This window comes from Chlorocebus sabaeus, chromosome 14, assembly GCF_047675955.1.
Source record: "Chlorocebus sabaeus isolate Y175 chromosome 14, mChlSab1.0.hap1, whole genome shotgun sequence".
In the NCBI taxonomy this organism is placed as follows: Eukaryota; Metazoa; Chordata; class Mammalia; order Primates; family Cercopithecidae; genus Chlorocebus; species Chlorocebus sabaeus.
Window position 1 is genome coordinate 75,524,506 of NC_132917.1, and position 19,560 is coordinate 75,544,065.

Consider the following 19,560-nt stretch of genomic DNA (forward strand, 5'->3'; position numbering starts at 1 on the left):
AGGGAACAGGCAGGCTTAGAAACCACTCATGGACTACCTGTTCACATGGATTAGTAGCATCTGAGGGAAATGCTCCAGCAACACACACAGACCCCTGGTTCCTAAGCCAGCCATGGTACCCCAGGGCAGCTTACCTGGGACCTTGAGAATCCAGCATGCGGAGAGTCCAGGCTGATCTTGAGTCTCCATGTGGGCCCTCCCTGATGTGGAGCTGAACCAAACCTCGGCAAGCTGAGTACAAATTCAGTAACGCTGGAGCCTTCATAACCCATGTCTCTCCTGGGGAAAATAGCAGGGAGTAGGAAAGACAGTGAAACTAACTTATCATCAAGTTCTATCACATGTGCATGGGTGGCCACAACTATGGGATCTCACTTAATGTCATCAAGGACATGAACTTGATATGGATTATGATCTTTTCAGTGTTATATGAAATCCTCAGCAAATTCAACTTCGCCCTCTCCCTACCTACAGACTACTGCATCTAGCTCCTTCTGCAACAAAAATCTGGGCTGCCACCAACCCCATCATTGATGCTTCCTGGAGCTCATATTCTTGTCCTGAAGCCTCGCCAGGGATGTGATGTTGAGTCCAAGTGGGAAGGGTTCTCAGAACATTGCTCTTGGCTGAAAGGGACTGGCCTGTGACTGGCTGTCAGGCCATGATTTAATGGGTAGCAGTGTGGCCCCTGCCTCTGCCTTCCTAAGAAATTCTACTCAATATCGCTCAGGAGGAAAATTGCTCTGTTCATTTCTTTTGTTTCTGCTCACATATTCTTCTGTTGGCTTTGGAGCACTCCTGAGCTTTTCCTTCTTTTTCCCTGTTTGGTAGTCTCCCTTACAGGCTAAGGACTGAGTCCTAAGACTCACTTTCTCCTTTCCATGACAGTAACTACTCTCTCTCCAATGTCAAACCAGGGAACAGATTCACGATTTAAGACAGGCCTTGCTGAGTCATTCACAGAGGGCTTTCCAAAGGGAGTAGCACTTATGCCAAATGGGTGAGATCAAACCACTTCTGGCACTCTCTGCCTACATTTTTCTTTTTATTTTCAAAACATCTTTGTTCAGTTTTTCAAAATGTAGTTCTGTAACCACCTGTATCCAATGCTCCTGGGACACCTGTGAAAATTGCAAATTCCTGTGCTTTACCCCAAACCAGACCTATTCAATCCAATCTCTGAGGGTGGAGCTTAAGACTCTCCAGGTTAAACAAGCACTCAAGCACATTCTTAAGTTCACAAGATTTGAGAACTACTGTTATAGGCTGAGAATTTTGATAATAAATTAACATCTTGTTTTATTTAATTCAGCCTCAAAATATCTCAGACTAGTGCAAGGCTGGAATTTTTCTTTTCTTTCCTTTTTTTTTTTTTTTTTTTCCCTTATTTTCTTCTTAACAGCAAAAGGATTTCTTCAAATGTGATCTCAGCCAGAGCTGCTCTGGCTGGGGAGGGAAGAGGTAAGGATTGTTGTTCCACCCTCTGATTTCTGCCTTAGCAAACTTTTCCTCTTCCCGGCCCTGAAAAGCACAGATGTAGGGATTTGATAGACCTGGTTTGAATCAAACACTCATCACTCATTTAGCTGAGCAAAGTGACCTCGGGCAAGTTATTAAACTAATGTTCCTTCTATAAATTGGGAACCATTAATAATAGCTAACACAGAGAGTTCTCTCGAGCATGCCCTTGACCTGAACGCACTCCCTTGGTTGGCTGGGTACCAAGGCCCATCAGACTGGAGCCCTCAGCTTTTGTCTCGTCTGTAGAGACAACGGTAGGGCGTAGCCTCAATCGAATACTGTTTAGATTTCTGCCACATCAAAGGCTTATTCACTACAAAATTTTGTCCCTACAATCGCCAGTATTTCATATCTTTTCTGATAAGCTGGCCTAAGGAATGTTAGTGCTATTGGCTAAAATCTAGTGGCCAGTAATCGGCTATTTTTGTTTGTTTGTTTTGAGACAGGGTCTCTCTCTGTCACGCAGGCTTGAGTGCAGTGGCACAATCATGGCTCACTGCAGCCTCAAACTCCCAGCTTCAGGCAATGCTCCTGCCTCAGCCTCCTGAGTAGTTGGGATCACAGGCACACGCCACCACACACAGCTAATTTTTTAAAAATGATTTGTAGAGATAGGAGTCTTTCTATGTTGCCCAGGCTGGTCTCCAACTCCTGGGTTCAAGCAATCCTCTTGCCTTGACCTCCCAAAGTGCTGGGATTACAGGCATGAGCCACCATGCCCATAAAACTTTCTTAAATAAATACTAATCAATAGTGTTCAAAACACTCTTCTCTAAAAATAAAAACAACTTGTTGTTTCAAAGCATTTGCTAAGACAGTATGTTGCTGCAGTTTTCCAAAACGTCAATGAAGTAATCACTTTATCACTAGCAAAAAGTGAGTGGTGTGTTTTACAACTAATACAAGTGACATGGCTACCCTGTGAGGGATTATTTCCAAAGTGTGTTACTGGAGAGGTGTTTCTGGACCTGCAGCTCACTTGTACCAACAGCATTAATACTCATACCTTAGCGTTAATGCTGAGAGCACGCACATGGCTAACCTGGGCTGTCACCTAAGTACTGTTCTCTTTTTCCTTTGGGCAAGTGAAAGGCAGAGAATACAACCTAAGTCATTAACTTCTAAGATCTAAGTTTTAGTTAGTTGTTCAATCTGGACCTTTTCATCCTTTTTAAAAAGACTATCAAGAGATCTGTTGATGTTTTCTTGTATAATTTATTCATTTTCTGTTACCTTTAATCACGAGTGTATCTTTGCTAATAATTTCAAGGGATATAAGCATGTTCAAGCATTCTACACAGATCAAGCAATTATTTTTCCTGCAAATTTAATTTTGAATGGTAATATAGGGTTTTGTTTGGCCATTTTTTTTAAAACACACACACAGACACACACACACAAATTACATATTTTAGTCGACTAACAGCATAGCAAACACTTGGTTTGTTTCCATACAATATTCCAGAGTTCATCCAAAAAAATGCTTGCATGAGATTTCCCCGGCTTTGGTGTCCCGAGGGCAGAAAGAATGTGCCCTCCTTGCTTTGCGGAGCTCCCGGTCTAGTAGTAACTCAATATATATTTACTAAACAGGATGAAGGAAGGGTTAATAATGAATACATGATGAAGCAAAGTAAATAGGCCTCAAAGCTTGAGGAACAGGGAGTTTTCTAGCTCAGAATTGAAGGTAGAGGCCAGGCGCAGTGGCTTACGCCTGTAATCTCAGCCCTTTGGGAGGCCGAGGCAGGTGGATCATTTGAGGGCAGGCGTTTGAGACCAGCCTTGCCAACATGGCAAAATCCTATCTCTATCAAAATACAAAAATTAGTCAGGCAAGGTGGCAGGTGCCTATAGTCCCAGCTACACAGCAGGCTGAGATGGCAGAATCCTTTGAGCCTGGGAGGCAGCGGTTGTAGTGAGCTGTAATTATTCCACTGCACTCCAGCCTGGGGGACAGAAAGAGACTCCGTCAAAAAAAAAAAAAAAAAAAATGAAGAAGAAGAAGAAGAAGAAGAAGAAGAAGGTGGATAGCCTGCCTGCTGTGGTAATCAAGACTTATTCTAACCCGTTTTGTTGTGACTGGCTCAGATTTCACTACATGGTTGGGAAGAGGCAAGAGCTTAGAAGCAGACAATCTTAGACTGCCTATGCAAGGAAGCCCTCACCGTATTCACAGACAGTGCTATCTCTGAGACATCAGGACAGTCCTTGAAATTTAAGGAAGTGAACCATGGGTTCCTTAGTGACTTCAACCTGAAAGACTAATCCCAACCCCAAGTAGTGAGCTCAAAGGTATTTGATGAACTTCAGCTGTCCTAACAGGAATATTTGCTTCATAAATATTATTACCTAGATCCTTTTATGATCATAAGCATGAGGATGACTGGGTTTTCCCACTCCTGTGTGAGATGTGCCTCCCTCTAACCTTATTACAACATTAACACCTTACTCATTTGACATGAAAAAAATAATATTATCACCTGAACTTCAAGTGTAACTCCAGCAGCTGCCCATAAGCTTCTCTCAACTCTGGATCTAGTTTGTAGGACTAAATTAACCATTTGTAGTTTCTGGATAATATAAGTAGTAAGTGGGTTTTGTTATTGTTATTATAATGCACATTTCCTATAGTAAATATTATTTGTTTGTTTTTTGAGCTCCCACACGTATTGCTGGGTATACCAAGAATGCAAGGCCCTCTGCCCTCTTTACCCAGGACATTTCTCAGGTGTGGCTTTGCTGTGGCCAACCATGAAGGATGAGGTTGTGTCACTTGAAACAAAGAGCAGGTGTATTTATTGCTTTCTGTAAAAGCAGCGTATTCCTTAAGCTCAGTGCTCCTTTTCTGTGAAGTAAACCTACTATGTGTGCACCATTCATCTGGGCCTGTGGTGTCACCCCTCTGGGACTTGGGGACAAGGGGAACCTTTGCAAACATACTGATGCTCATGTTATGTCATGAATAATAAAGTGCTTGTCTCCGATCCAAGAGTCTATGTCTTCTACCAATGTTCATGAAACAAGATGCTAACTTATTTACTTTTAAGTAGGGTAACATCAAATCCCAGTTCCTTCAATTATGTGTTACTTTTATAATAGCAAAGCAGTTGCTATGATTACAAAATTAGGAAGTATTCTTTTCTAACAAATGGTTATTTCCTTCCAAGATTCTCTTGGTAGCCCTGATTAAAAACCACTGATACGTTTCTCTAAACAAAAGACAAAAAATGGGATTCTAAGTCATTACATTTAATAGTTCATTTCAGATTTTAAAAATACTATATTTCTCAAGCTTGTATTCCTCAGCTCTCAGCAAAATTCAATTTTCTAGTAAAAATAATTCTCCTGCTTAGACTGAGGGTGTGCCCTGCAGCCATCTCTTTCCATGGTTGGCATCTGCAGTGAGCTCCCCATGTAGCCTCGCATATGCCTGGTAGTGGGCACAGGTCTCTGTCCACACACCGTGCATTCCTTATCCCCCATCCCTCATTCTTCAGTGGCAGCTAAAGCTGCTGATTTTCCTAGGTCCAGGAAATTTCCTTGCCTTCTCTAAACATTGACCTCTATCTTTTCTTCTTAGGGAGAAGCATTATCTTCTCAGGGTCCTAAAATTCATAAGCTCTGGACTTGGGTTAGCAGGTGGGTAGGAAGGAGGAACCCACCAACTCACATTTTTAGAAACTCGAAGGAGACCTGCCTAGGGGTCAGCTTGGAGAATGCTAAAACCAATGAACTTCTATCTCAGCAAGTTACTCTGTAACATCCGTAGTCAATGTTTTATTCCTCAACTCCTGTGACCCCCCTAAAAAGTAAAGGTGGTAAATAAATACATAAAAACTGGCAATAAATGGAAACCAAACAGTTCCAACACTAAAAACTAAACAGTTCTCACACTAATGATATCATCCAAGTCTCTGGCACTACAGTTGACCTTCAACAATATGGGGGTTGGGACACCAACCCCCTCCCACACAGTTGAAAGTCTGTGTATAGGCAGGGCATGGTGGCTCACTCCTGTAATCCCAGCATTTTGGGAGGCCAAGGTGGCCAGATCACCTGAGGTCAGCAGTTTGAGACTGCTTGACCAACACAGAGAAACCAAGTCTCTACTAAAAATACAAAATTAGCCGGGTGTGGTGGCACATGCCTGTAATCCCAGCTACTTGGGAGGCTGAGGCAGGAGAATCGCTTGAACCCGGGAGGACGTGGAGGTTGTGGTGAGCCGAGATCGTGCCATTGCACTCCAGCTTGGGCAACAGGAGTGAAACTCCATCTCAAAAAAAAAAAAAGAAAGAAAAAAAGAAAATCTGTGTATAACTTTTGACTCCCCAAAAACTTGACTAAGAATCTTACTGATAACATAAACAGTTAATTAACACATATTTCATATGTTATTGGTATTATATATGGCATTCTTACATTAAAGTAAACTAGAGAAAAGAAAATGTGATTAAGAAAATCTAAGGAAGAGAAAATATATTTACAATTCATTAAGTGGAAATGGATCATTATAAAGGTCTTCATCCTCATCGTCTTCACGTGGAGTAGGCTGAGGAGATGGAGGAAGCGGAGGTGTTAGTATTGCTGTCACAGGGGTGGCAGAGAGAGAAGAAAATTTGCATACAAGTGGCCCCATACAGTTCAAGGAGTGATGTGGAAGGGAACAATTATATATTCAAAGGCCAGTTTTCAGCTTCCTCTGCCTGGGCATCTCAGGACATCTTTGGCTGTCAGCCAGCCCTCTCCTACCACCTCGCTTTCATCAGCTCGCTGCCTTCCTGATTCCCTTCGACTCCCTTTCAGATGGCTCCTTTTCTGCATCCCTGCTGCTCATTTCAACCACATATACCTTTGAAGTTGCTGTGCTCCAGGGCTCTGTCCTGACCCTTTCCTGTCTCACACGCAGCCCCTCCTGGGTTGCCTCAACCAGATGGCTTCACTTGTCGCCTCTCTTGCCCAGGTCTGTCTCAACTTCAGGTTCACTTCCAGGCCTTTAGTGGACTTCTTTCCTTGCATGTGACAGACATGCACCCTAAGCTCAATGTTTCCAGCACACACGCAGTCTGTTCTCACAAATCTGCTCCTTCTCCCATCCCCTATCTCAGCAGAAATACCACCATCCACCGAATTCCCAGGAAGGAGTCCAGGGGCTTCCCCCATAACCTGTCAATCACCAGGGCTTGTTAATTCCCTGTCCTCAATGCCTACTTGTACTACCACTTCTCATTCAGCCCCAGGCACATGAATCCAGAGCACTGTCACATCTTGCAGGGATCACTGCCTCTACCTCTTAAATCAGCTCCCTAAGCTGCAGCTCCAGCCCATTCTCCATTCTGCAGTGACAGGAAACTTTCTGAGATGGAAGCCTGGCCTTGTCATTCTTTTTTTAAAAAATTATCTGACACTCCTCAGTGCCCTCCTGAAGAAGCTTACACTCATTATTACGACTTCTAAATTCCTTCATTCCCTAAACCCAGTCCACCTCCCACCCTCATTTTCTTCTCAGGTAAAATGCAAACAAATAAACCAAGCTGGATTCCTGACTTTAAGACTTACAGTTGAGTAGGGGAGGAAAATGAAAAAGCAGCAAACAAACCACTGAAAATATATCATGTGCGCTAAATACTGTGAAAATAGAAAACAGGAATAACAGGGGACTCCATTTGGGAGGGTGGTCAGGGAGTCTGATTTGCTATTTCATGAAACTGGGAACCAGGAGGAGGAACAATCTAGGGAAAATTATAAAGATCTGTTTTCGTAATAAGGATATCTGTAATGCATTTTTAAGTATTTGCTGCTGGTTTAAAAATATATGTATATTGTTCAAAGCAGTAACCTTCAGCTTTCTACAAAACTTGTTGTCCAACATAATGAAGACTCCAGGATAACACAATCTTCTACATCTGTCTTCTAACCAGAGTCTCATGCATGGGGCGAGAGGGGAGGATATCATTCTCTAATTTCTTCTGATTAATCTTAACCTCTTCTTGCTTCCCTGGTTATATACAGTATACAGTATTATATCCTCAAATCTCCTTTCTTCTGAGAAACTTTCCCAACTGACCTTGCCTGGGCAAAATGCATTCCCACGTGCTATGGCAGCCCACAGAACACACACCCTCCCAGCAATTATCATTTTGTATTATAATGTTGTCTTCAGAGAAAATTATTTCTCTTTGTCCACCTTTGTGACTAGCTTATAGTAGGTACATGTTATTTATCTGCTGACTATGTGGAACACCCAACACATGTACCGTATGACCTTTGCCAAGTCATTGCTCTTCTGTAATCCTCAGTTTTCTTGTCATTCCAGAATAACACAGCCTACAACGTGGTGATAAGGCTTAACTAAGTAGTGACGTAGTCTTAATAAGAATTGGGTTACTAAGCAAAATATGGTGGCATATCAAAACTTTCTATTTATGCTCCAATGTTTCTTCTCCAGCTTATCATCTTGGGTGGGCGGTGCCAGGCATTCAATTGTAGAAAGAAATACTCTAAAGGGACCCTGTAGAAAAGCTACAGTGGGTCCCCATCTTTTACCATGTACAAAAATCAACTCAAAATGGATTGACAACTTATATGTAAGATCTGAAACTATGAAACTACTAGAAGTAAACATTGGGGAAACACTACAGGACATTGGTCTGGGCAAAGATTTTTTGGTTAAGACCTCAAAAGCAAGGCAATAAAAACAAATATAGGCAAATGGGATTACATCAAACGAAAACACTTCTGCATAGCAAAGGATACAATTAACAAAGTGAAGAGACAACCTACAGAATTAGAGAAAACAGGAACACAAGTCAATAGCAAAAAACCCACAAATAATCCAAATTTAAAATGGGCAAAAGACGTGCATAGACACTCCTCAAATAATATACACAAATGGCCAAAAAATATATGAAAAAATGCTCAACAACACCATTCATCAGAAAAATGTAAATCAAAACCACAATGAGATATCATCTCACCTCAGTTAGAATGCTTATTATCAAAAAGACCAAAAATAGACCAAAATAATGGATGCTGGTGAGGATGCAGAGAAAAAGGGAATACTAGTGCTGTTGGTGGGTAGTACAGCACTGTGGAGAACAGTATGCAGGTTCCTCAACAAACTAAAAACAGAACTATCATAAAATCCCACAATCCTTCAGCTGGGTGTATAACAAAAAGAAAAAAGATCAGTATACTGAGAGGGTTCCAAGATGGCCGAATAGGAACAGCTACAGTCTACAGCTCCCAGCATGAGTGATGCAGAAGACAGGTGATTTCTGCATTTCCAAATGAGGTACCGGGTTCATCTCACTAGCGCTTGTTGGACAGTGGGTGCAGCCTACAGAGTGTGAACCGAAGCAGGCCAGGGCATCGCCTCACCTTGGGAAGCGCAAGGGGTTGGGGAATTCCCTTTCCTAACCAAGGGAAGCTGTGACAGACAGTACCTGGAAAATTGGGGCTCTCCCATCCTAATACTGTGCTTCTCCAACAGTCTTAGCAAACGGCACACCAAGACAGTATATCCTGCACCTGGCTCGGAGGGTCCCACACCCAAGGAGCCTGGCTCACTGCTAGCATGGCAGTCTGAGATCAAACTGTAAGGTGGCAGTGAGGCTGGTGGAGGGGCGTCTGCCATTGCTGAGACTTGAGTAGGTAAATAAAGCATCCAGGAAGCTCAAACTGGGTGGAGCCCACCACAGCTCAAGGAGGCCTGCCTGCCTCTGTAGACGCCACCTCTGGGGGCAGGGCATAGCTGAACAAAAGGCAGCAGAAACTTCTTCAGACTTAAACGTCCCTAACAGCTTTGAAGAGAGTAGTGGTTCTCCCAGCATGGAGTCTGAGATCTGAGAACAGACAGACTGCCTCCTCAAGTGGACCTTGACCCCCGAGTAGCCTAACTGGGAGACACCTCCCAGTAGGGGCTGACCGACACCTCATACAGCTGGGTTACCCTCTGAGATGAAGTTTCCAGAGACAGGATCAGGCAGCAACATTTGCTGTTCTGCAATATTTGCTGTTCTGCAGCCTACACTGGTGATACCCAGGCAAACGGTGTGGAGTGGACCTCCAGCAAACGCCAACAAACCTGCAGCTGAGGGTCCTGACTGTTAGAAGGAAAACTAACAAATATAAAGGACATCCATACCAAAACCCCATCTCTAGGTCACCATCATCAAAGACCAAAGGTAGATCAAACCACAAAGATGGGGAGAAAACAAAACAGAAAAGCTGAAAATTCCAAAGATCAGAGCACCTCTTCTCCTCCAAAGGAACACAGTTCCTCGCCAGCAATGGAATAAAGCTGGACAGAGAATGACTTTGATGAGTTGACAGAAGTAAGCCACAGAAGATCAGTAATAACAAAATTCTCTGAGCTAAAGGAGGATGTTCGAACCCATCACAAAGAATCTAAAAACCTTGAAAAAAGATTAGACAAATGGATAACTAGAATAAACAGCATAGAGAACACCTTAAATGACCTGATGGAGCTCAAAACCATGGCATGAGAACTACGTGATGCATGCGCAAGCTTCAGTAGCCGATTCAATCAAGTAGAAGAAAGGGTATCAGTGATTGAAGATCAAATGAATGAAATGAAGTGAGAAGAGAAGTTTAGAGAAAAAAAGAGTAAAAGGAAATGAACAAAGCCTCCAAGAAATATGGGACTATGTGAAGAAACGAAATCTATGTCTGACTGGTGTACCTGAAAGTGACGGTGAAAATGGAACCAAGTTGAAAAACATTCTTCAGGATATTATCCAGGAGAACTTCCCTGACAGAGCAAGACATGCCAACATTCAAATTCAGGAAATACAGAGAATGCCACAAAGAAACTCCTCGAGAAGAGCAACTCCAAGACACATAATTGTCAAATTCTCCAAAGTTGAAATGAAGGAAAAAAGATTAAGGGCAGCCAGAGAGAAAGGTCAGGTTACCTACAAAGGGAAGCCCATCAGACTAACAGCAGATCTCTCGGCAGAAACTCTACAAGCCAGAAGAGAGTGGGGGCCAATATTCAACATTCTTAAAGGAAAGAACTTTTAACCCAGAATTTCATATCCAGCCAAACTAAGCTTCACAAGTGAAGGAGAAATAAAATCCTTTAAAGACAAGCAAATGCTCAGAGATTTTGTCACCACCAGGCCTGCCTTACAAGAGCTCATGAAGGAAGCACTAAACATGGAAAGGAACAAACGGTACCAGCCACTGCAAAAAGATGTCAAGTTGTAAAGACCACCAATGCTAGGAAGAAATGGCACCAACTAATGAGCAAAATAACCAGCTAACATCATAATGACAGGATTAAATACACAAAAATAACAATATTAACCTTAAATGTAAATGGGCTAAATGTCTCAATCAAAAGACACAGACTGGCAAATTGGATAAAGAGTCAAGATCCATCAGTGTGCTATATTCAGCAGACCCATCTTCCGTGCAGAGACACACATAGGCTCAAAATAAAGAGATGGAGGAAGATCTATGAAGCAAAGGGAAAACAAAAAGAAAAAGCAGGCATTGCAATCCTAGTCTCTGATAAAACAGACTTTAAAACAATAAAGATCAAAAGAGACAAAGAAGGTCATTACATAAAGGCAAAGGGATCAATTCAACAAGAAGAGCTAACTATCCTAAATATATATGCACCCAATACAGGAGCACCCAGATTCATAAAGCAAGTTCTTAGAGACCTACAAAGAGACTTAGACTCCCACACAATAATAATGGGACTTCAACATCCCACTGTCAACATTAGATCAACGAGACAGAAAGTTAACAAGGATATCCAGGACTTGAACTCAGCTCTGCACCAAGCAGACCTAACAGATATCTACAGAACTCTCCACTCCAAATCAACAGAATATACATTATTCTCAGCACCACAGTGCACTGATTCCAAAATTGACCACATAGTTGGAAGTAAAGCACTCCTCAGCAAATGTAAAAGAACAGAAACTATAACAAACTGTCTCTCAGACCACAGTGCAATCAAATAAGAACTCAGGATTAAGAAACTCACTCAAAACCACACAACTACATGGAAACTGAACAACCTGCTCCTGAAGGACTACTGGGTACATAATAAAATGAAGGCAGAAATAAAGATGTTCTTTGAAACTAATAAGAATAAAGACACAACATACCAGAATCTCTGGGACACATTTAAAGCAGTGTGTAGAGGGAAAGTTATAGCACTAAATGCCCACAAGAGAAAGCAGGAAAGATCTAAAATTGACACCTTAACATTACACCTAAAAGAACTAGAGAAGCAAGAGCAAACACATTCAAAAGCTAGCAGAAGGCAAGAAATAACTAAGATCAGAGCAGAACTGAAGGAGATAGAGATGCAAAAGCCCTTCAAAAAATCGATGAATCCAGGAGCTCTTTTTTTGAAAAGATCAACAAAATTGATAGACCACTAGCAAGACTAATAAAGAAAAAAAGAGCAAGGAATCAAATAGATGCAATAAAAAAATGATAAAGGGGATATCACCACCAATTCCACAGAAATACAAACTACCATCAAAGAATACTATAAACACCTCTATGCAAATAAACTAGAAAATCTAGAAGAAATGGATAAATTCCTATACACATACACCCTTCCATGACTAAACCAGGAAGAAGTTGAATCCTTGAATAGATCAATAAAAGGCTCTGCAATTGAGGCAATAATTAATAGTCTACCAACCAATAAAAAGTCCAGGACCAGACGGATTCACAGTTGAATTCTACCAGAGGTACAAAGAGGAGATGGTACCATCCCTTCTGAAACTATTCCAATCAATAGAAAAAGAGGGAACCCTCCTTAACTCATTTTACGATGCCAGCATCATCCTGATACCAAAGCCTGGCAGAGACACAACAAAAAAAGAGAATTTTAGACCAATATCCCTGATGAACATTGATGTAAAAATCCTCAGTAAAATACTGGCAAACCAAATCCAGCAGCACATCAAAAACCTTATCCACCACGATCAAGTTGGCTTCATCCCTGGGATGCAAGGCTGGTTCAACATATGCAAATCAATAAACATAATCCATCATACAAACAGAACCAAAGACAAAAACCACATCATTATCTAAATAGATGCAGAAAAGCCCTTCAACAGAACTCAACAGCTCTTCATGCTAAAAATTCTCAATTAACTAGGTATTGATGGGACGTATCTCAAAATAATGAGAGCTATTTATGACAAACCCACAGCCAATATCATACTGAACGGGCAAAAACTGGAAGCATTCCTTTTGAAAACTGGCACAAGACAGGGATGCCCTCTCTCACCACTCCTATTCAACATAGTGTTGGAAGTTCTGGCCAGGGCAATCAGGCAGGAGAAAGAAATAAAGGGTATTCAATTAGGAAAAGAGGAAGTCAAATTGTCCCTGTTTGCAAACGACATGATTGTATATTTAGAAAACCCCATCGTCTCAGCCCAAAATCTCCTTAGGCGGATAAGCAACATCAGCAAAGTCTCAGGATACAAAATTAATGTGCAAAAATCACAAGCATTCTTATACACCAGTAATAGACAAACAGAAAGCCAAACCATGAATGAACTTCCATTCACAATTGCTTCAAAGAGAATAAAATACCTAGGAATCCAACTTACAAGGGATATAAAGGACCTCTTCAAGGAGAACTACAAACCACTGCTCAGTGAAATAAAAGAGGACACAAACAAATGGAAGAACATACCATGCTCATGGATAGGAAGAATCAATATCGTGAAAATGGCCATACTGCCCAAGGTTATTTATAGATTTAATGCCATCCCCATCAAGCTACCAATGACTTTCTTCACAGAATTGGAAAAAAACTGCTTTAAAGTTCATATGGAACCAAAAAAGAGCCCACATTGCCAAGACAATCCTAAGGCAAAAGAACAAAGCTGGAGGCATCACGCTACCTGACTTCAAACTATACTACAAGGCCACAGTAACCAAAACAGCATGGTACTGGTACCAAAACAGACATATAGACCAATGGAACAGAACAGAGTCCTTAGAAATAATACCACACATCTACAGCCATCTGATCTTTGACAAACCTGAGAAAAACAAGAAATGGAGAAAGGATTTCCTATTTAATAAATGGTGCTGGGATAATTGGCTAGCCATAAGTAGAAAGCTGAAACTGGATCCTTTCCTTATTCCTTATATGAAAATTAATTCAAGATGGATTAGAGACTTAAATGTTAGACCTAATACCATAAAAACCCTAGAATAAAATCTAGGTAATACCATTCAGGACATAGGCATGAGCAAGGACTTCATGTCTAAAACACCAAAAGCAACGGCAGCAAAAGCCAAAATTGACAAATGGGATCTCATTAAACTAAAGAGTTTCTGCACAGCAAAAGAAACTACCATCAGAGTGAACAGACAACCTACAGAATGGGAGAAAATTTTTGCAATCTACTCATCTGACAAAGGGCTAATATCCAGAACCTACAAAGAACTCAAACAAATTTACAAGAAAAAAACAAACAACCCCATCAAAAAGTGGGCAAAGGATATGAACAGACATTTCTCAAAAGAAGACATTGATACAGCCAACAGACACATGAAAAAATGCTCATCATCACTGGCCATCAGAGAAATCCAAATCAAAACCACAATGAGATACCATCTCACACCAGTTAGAATGGCGATCATTAAAAAGTCAGGAAACAACAAGTGCTGGAGAGGATGTGGAGAAATAGAAACACTTTTACACTGTTGGTGGGATTGTAAACTAGTTCAACCATTATGGAAAACAGTATGGCGATTCCTCAAGGATCTAGAACTAGAAGTACCATATGACCCAGCCATCCCATTACTGGGTATATACCCAAAGGATTATAAATCATGCTGCTATAAAGACACATGTACACATATGTTTATTGCAGCACTATTCACAATAGCAAAGACTTGGAATCAACCCAAATGTTCATCAGTGACAGACTGGATTAAGAAAATGTGGCACATATACACCATGGAATACTATGCAGTCATAAAAAAGGAGGAGTTTGTGTCCTTTGTAGGGACATGGATGCAGCTGGAAACCATCATTCTTAGCAAACTATCACAAGAACAGAAAACCAAACACTGCATGTTCTCACTCATAGGTGGGAACTGAACAATGAGATCACTTTGACTCGGGAAGGGGAACATTACACACTGGGGCCTATCATGGGGAGGGGGGAGGGGGGAGGGATTGCATTGGGAGTTATACCTGATGTAAATGATGAATTGATGGGTGCTGACGAGTTGATGGGTGCAGCACACCAACATGGCACAAGTATACGTATGTAACATACCTGCACGTTACACACATGTACCCTAGAACTTAAAGTGTAATCATAAAAAAAAATAAAAAATAAAATAAAAAAAGAAAGAATTGTAGACTTTATTAAGTAAAATTTTATAAAGTTTACCCGAAGAGCCAATTGCAAGTGATTTCAAGAAATATAATTGATATTTCCCCGGATAAGTTCGTAGGAGAGGATGTACAAATAAATGTGACGTTGGGAATAGAAGTTTGTGATTAATAAATATTTGAAGTCTAAAAACTCCATCTAAACAACAATGAATTGATACTATTACTCAGCCCTTTCCTCTGTACAGATAGAAGCTTCAGGACTCTGTGGGGTGGGACTTGGCTGCACCTCTAAAAGGAACGCCTTTCTACTGTGAAATAACATTCTAAATGCATTTCAATACCAAGATTTGTAGGTTAAGCCCTAGTGCATGTCTTGACTAGGGACTTAATCATTCCCAGAAATGGGTGATTTTGCCCTTGGTTGCTTATATTTATAGGTGTAATTAAGAATATATGTTATTTATGATTTTATCTTAATTTATATCACCATAACTTCATAAAAATGATATATAGATCCAGTTAATTATTAATTCTGTCATTTTTTTTTTGTATTATTGAATTGCCACATTTGGGTTAGTCATTCCCATTATAATGAACACTGTTTTTTTTTCCCCAAGATTTTGTTGAACAATTGAATGAACACTTCTGGCATGACTGTCATCCATTGGAACATTTCAAAGCTTGCGGTGAGTTTATATTTACTGTGAATAAGATGTAGAGCAGCTGGGTTAAAATGTTATAATTTATGTTTCCTCCCCTTGACATCATCAATCTTTCAATATTTTTTCCAGTCAATGGTGTAATTTCTGAATATTAATCATTTATCTCTTCTACAATTTGAAAGAAATGTTTCCAAGTTGATCACTGGTGTTTTATGTATTTATTTAATTTATTTTTTGAGACAGGGTCTTGCTTTGTCGTCCAGGCTGGAGTGCAGTGGTGCGATCTCGGCTCACTGAAACCCCCGCCTCCCAGGTTCAAGTGATTCTCCTGCCTCACTCAGCCTCCCGAGTAGCTGGGACTACAGGCATGTGCCACCGTGCCCGGTTAATCTTTGTATTTTTGGTAGAAACGAGGTTTTGCCATGTTGGTCAGGCTAGTCTCAAACTCCTGATCTCATATGATCCACCCACCTTGGCCTCCCAAAGTGCTGGGATTTACAGGCATGAGCCACTGCACTCGGCAATCACTAGTGTTTTAAATCTGTTTATGATAATCTATTTTTCATCTAGAAGATTTCAGTGGTAATGGGGTCAAACTTACCAATCTCTTCATGGCTTTGGGGTTTTTTCATTCTATTTAAGAAGGCGTTACGATTTATTTTTACTTACAATGTCTTGCATGTTTTTTTCTCATAGTTGTTTCTTCATTCCATCCATAAGTTCTCATTTTTCAAAATTCAATTTCTAGAATAGATAATTATAAGGTTCATAGTCAAACAATACAAAAATGCATACAGTGAAAGTGCTAGCTCCAACCTTGTTTCTTTTTTTTCTAAGCCTTTTCTATCCTAGGGAAGGTAAGTTCTTTCATTTGTGGGATATATATATAAATCTTATATATATAAGATATTATTCTTATATATATTCTTACATATATGATATTCTTCCAGAAGTTCTTTATGCATATCAAGTAAATAGAAATATAAGATACTGATTTTCCAAAATTGTGAAGTATGGATCAATTCATATTTTTTTCCACCAGATATCTTATTGTCTGAACATCATTTTTCCATCCTTTCCACATTTATTTTATTTATTGTTATTATTATTTGAGACAGTCTCGCTCTGTCACCCAGGGTAGAGTGCAGTGGCATGGTCTCAGTTCACTGCAACCTCTGCCTCCCCAATTCAAGAGATTCTGTGCCTCAGCCTCCCAAAGTTCTGAGATTACAGGTGTGTGCCACCATGCCCAGCCAATTTTTGTATTTTTAGTGGAGATGAACTTTCGTCATGTTGGCCAGACTGATCTTAAACTCCTGGCCTCAAATGACCCAACGGCCTCAGCCTCCCAAAGTGCTAGGATTACAAGTGTGGGCCACCACACCCGGCCTCCACATTGATTTTAAGTGCCAATTTACTCACATCATAAATTCTCATACACATGTGTAACTGTTTTAAATGGCTTTTTAACATTTTTATTCCTACTTTGTCCTTCCTGTGTCAATAACATTTTTTCTTGTTCCTTTTTTCCAGGTTTGCTCCTCTGTGAAGCAATGGAACAGACTGTGTTTCCAGGCTATTTACTTAGTTACAACCCTGCAGAACTCAGCCCCATTCATACTTTTAAACTCACATCAGATCATCAGATTGTATCACCAGCTCCCAGTCTCCTGACCCCCATATTCCCACTGTGCTCCATGCCTCTCTCTCCCCCTATTTAGCAGGTAATGTTGTCATTGTTTGACAGTCTTTCCTTTACACTATGGCATCCTATTATGAAGATACTAGGATTATCAATTTTGTATCTCCAGGATCTAGCCCAGTGCCTGGCACATGGTAGGTGAACAATAAAAACTTGTTAAATAAGAATAGAAGGCTGACTGACCAAATGAATAAATGAATGAATGAAAGAGTGATTGAGAAAGATCTGCTCTACCTTCCTTTGCCATCCTAGACTGTCTCTTCTCACATTTTACTTCCATCACCATCATGGTCTTCCCCACCGTCCCTCTCTCTTATACTTGCCATCAGTGTGTGATGAATTATCCACAAGAATGGGCTGTATTTCAAACAAGGCCTACATCCATTTCTGACTAGGGCTCAAAGTCCAAATCTGTGTAAAAATTCTAGTTAGCTCAAGATATTCACCAAGCAAAAAGGAGATAAATATTTCTTACTAAGTTGAGGATGGCTGGAGAGAATTAGCTCACAAATACTAAGAATATTTTAGTATTACATATGTAATTTAAAAATATAAAAGGCTAGCAAATACGAAGTGTTATGGCATTGTTGTTTAATAGTCATTGCAATGAAACATTGGCTAGCTTGTAGAAAAAATATTATACTTTCGTACATTTGAATATGAAAATGATTTTGTGGCAGGCAGCTTGTAAGATGGCCTCCAATAATCCCCACCTCCTCGTATTTCTGGCTTTGGGGTCCATTTCACTCGAGTGTGAGCCGGACCTAGTGACTTGTTTCTAATGAACAGAATTATGGTAACAGTGATGGCACGTTGCTTCTGAGATTAGGTAACAAAAAGACTGTGACTTCTGTGTTGTTCACCTTCTTGTTCCATTGCTGGCTCACTCCGAGGGAAGCCAGGTACCTGTTACGAGCTGCCCTATGGAAAGGTTCATACAGCAAGGAACCAATGTCCCCAGCCAACAGCCAGCAAGGCTGCTTCTAGTCACAGAATGAGCTGGCAAGCAGATCTTCCCTTACTTGAACCTTGAGTTGACTATAGCCCCAGCCAACCTCTTGACTGCAGCATTGTGAAAGACCTGGTGTCAAAATCACTCAACTAAGCCACTTCTGGATTTCTGACCCACAGAACCATACAACAATAAATGTTTGTTGTTTTAAGCTGCTAAATTTAGAAACAATTTATTAAATAGTTATAGATAGTGAATAAAGGAGTGTATGTGTGGTGGGGGTGAGCTTATGAGGCAATATGAAGTTCCTTCATCAGGCAAAATATATACTTCAAGGCTTCACAGATAATATTGACTTTGGAGAATCTGTCATGGCCCTGGGTCTGACTTTTGATTTTGAAAGCCCAGAACTTGATTTTCAGCACAGCATGAAATAGATACATCATTTAGGGCAGACTTACATGAACCAAATTTATGAAATTGATATGACAAAACTAAACGCTAGTTTATTAACTTATGTGAACAAAAAATAATATGCTGACCAGAATACCAGAACATTTATGTCTTTGTGACCACCACTTTCTCTCCTTGAAGGCAAAATTTAATGTCAAATATGGAAGGGGTTGCTTGATGAACACAGAACAAAGGGAGTTTAATACAGGTTTCAAGTGTTTATTGGCAACAAGCTAAGTCTCCTATTAGGGATTATTTCATCCATGGAATCAGACAACTTGACAACTGTTGTCTACAACTTCCTTCATTTATGTCTGCCCCATGATGGACTCATCAGTGGGCCTGGAAATTCCCCAAATTACTTGTCTAAGGCTCTTTCCTTTTCTGGCTGGGCACTGGCTAACTTTTCATGCTGTAACTGGTTTTCCAGACTACCATTATGACTAACTCCTCTTTGGAATGAGAGATTTCTTCTTCTTCCTTCTTCTTTTTCTTTCCTCCTCCTCCTCCTTCTCCTCTTCCTCCTCCTTCCTTTCCTCACTCCCTCCCCCGCTCTTCTTTGGAATGAGAGATTTCTTTTTCTTCCTTCTTTTTTCTTCTTTCTTTCCTCCTCCTCCTCCTCCTCCTCCCCCCCCCCTCCTCCATTCAGCAGCTAGCAAAGGCACACCTCCTCCTCTTCCATTCAGCAGCTAGCAAGGCACAGTGGCTCACAAGTGTAATCCCAACACTTTGGGAAGCCTAGGCAGGTGAATCACTTGTACCTACAAGTTTAAGACTAGCCTGGGGAACAAGATGAAACTGCCTCTACTAAAAATGCAAGAATTAGCCAGGAGTAGTGGTGTGCACCTGTAATCCCAGCTACTTGGGAGGCTGAGGTACAAGAATCATTTGAACCCAGGAGGTGGAG

The 19,560-nt window shown here is 40.7% G+C and overlaps 1 long non-coding RNA gene and 1 other non-coding gene across 2 annotated transcripts in view; one reads left to right on the forward strand and one right to left on the reverse strand.

The window, feature by feature from the left end:
* The window catches only part of LOC103220006 (uncharacterized), a 25,823-nt gene continuing 6,263 nt past the window's right edge, over nt 1–19,560 (reverse strand). The window contains exons 2-3 of the long non-coding RNA XR_492220.3: nt 16,216–16,290; nt 1–279 (exon numbers count right to left, since the gene is read on the reverse strand). This is a non-coding gene — a long non-coding RNA (uncharacterized lncRNA). The remainder of the gene's footprint in view (nt 280–16,215; nt 16,291–19,560) is intronic.
* Nucleotides 3,875–3,980, forward strand: LOC119627464 (small nucleolar RNA U13). Its single transcript, XR_005243655.2, has one exon. It is a non-coding gene; the product is annotated as a small nucleolar RNA U13 (small nucleolar RNA).